Here is a 1,951-nt window from a genome sequence, read left to right on the forward strand (position 1 = left end):
CTTAAGGGTTACTTGGTCTTGTTGGCATGCCGATTAGACCAAAGTAAGATCAAGCTAAGGTATGCACTCATCACGGGTATGTTTAGCATTACTTATGTATGCTATAGCCATGATGGTGGATGAGACAAGGTGTGTAATACGAGCTATTGATGGATGAACTAGGGCACCATTAGTTTGCAAACATCTTGATCAACAGGTGCACCTATTGAAGCAAGACCTATTGTGGGAGATAATGAGTAAGCTTATGGGGAATATTAAAGGTGTGAGCCATGTGAGAATCATACCTTTACTATTGTTTTCTAATCACCATATGCTCACACAAGTCAAGAGAAATGGTGTGGATCCATTAGGGAGGCAACATCATACAGAGACGTGAGGAGTTTCATGGTGACCACAAGTTGAGAGGAGGAAAGGAGGGAGAGCAAGGTTAAGTTTAGGGTAATAGGAACCCTATCATTTAGGGGGGCTTTACACCATTTAGAGGACCTTATTCTTGTGAGTGCCTATCCACCAATTAGCTTTTTTTTGACAAATTTTTGCATACACATAACAAACATTACTTATGTGTAGAGAATTACCCACATAGTGAGGGATATCCATGGGTAGGTGTCGCATAAAGGGACCTACCCTTGTGGTATGGAGTCCCTCATATGCACACCTTATTGGAGAAGATAATGAAGCTTTTCAATGTCAAATTGAATCCCAAGGAAGTCTTTTTCTATATGCGTGGTTGCTAGCATCCATGTGCATTTTTAAATACCATTACAACATAATGTCTTAGCGGTTTTTGGGATGATTACAATTGCTTCCAAATCCAAATTGGTAGAGTAGGTGCAAGCATGAATGTGGGATAAGATGACTTTGTGAGACTAGTTGGAGTGTCTATTATTATTATGATTAATGAATTTTGTGCAAGGGAAAGAAATGGCATCTCTTTTGTTAAAGCATTTTATGAGATAGTCATTTTTTCCTATTAATATTTCCATATTGAGAAAAATTGTTCTTATATGGAAATGAAGTGACTAGTTGAAAAGACATGAAATTGGTTGTTAGTAAAATCAAGATGCATGAATTCTTTTGGATAAATTTGAAAATATGAATTTTCATCATTAATGATTGTGTTAAGGAAGATCTTAGGGCTAGGAGTGTTTAGCAATAGGATGTCATCATAGTTTTTATAAAATGTGAGAACCACCTTAGAAGATCCCATCTTTAGTATCTAATGAGTTTTTGACAAAATACAAACTCAAAGTAGAATAGATAAAGGTTACACCATAGTGGGGAGCATGAGAAGCCCATGGGGACACCACATGTTTGTCTAAATACATTTTGTCCTAGTTGGATAAATGTGTGATCAATGGGCCACTAGTTGATCTTGATGGATTCTCAATGTTAAAGGAGAGTGATCTTTTATTAGTGGTCCAAGATCCATTACAACAACATGTAGGGAATCCATTAAAGGATATATAGTTTTGTTTTCTTTGATTAAATGTCCATTTTATAATGGTGGCAATGACATTTTTAAGGTTGGGAAATCCTTTATGCAAGATATATTCATAACATTGTTTTGTTTTGTTTGATTAAATGACCATTTTATAATGGTGGCAATTGTATTTTTAAGGCCAGGAACTCCTTCATGCAAGACACATTCATAACATTTCTTAATGTCAGCTGAGCATGCACTATAGATCCTTTTTGGTAAGTTAAGGATGAATTCAAGGGAGGATTCAATAACCCAAAAGTTTGGATTTTCAACCCAAACATTAGGAATATGTGGCTATTGAAACTTTTGCATTTTTCTTGGATGACATGTCCAAGTATATACATTTGGAGGCATTGGTAAGCCATCTAAAATCATTTTTATGAGCTGTACATGAAGCCATATGGAAGGGAAGTGATAGATGGGAGGGAGTTAACACTATCCTTGACTCATTGGTAAGAGAAATAAGTA

This window comes from Lygodium microphyllum, chromosome 17 (genome assembly GCF_053477565.2).
Source record: "Lygodium microphyllum isolate KBCC chromosome 17, Lygodium_microphyllum_v1.1.10, whole genome shotgun sequence".
NCBI lineage: Eukaryota > Viridiplantae > Streptophyta > Polypodiopsida > Schizaeales > Lygodiaceae > Lygodium > Lygodium microphyllum.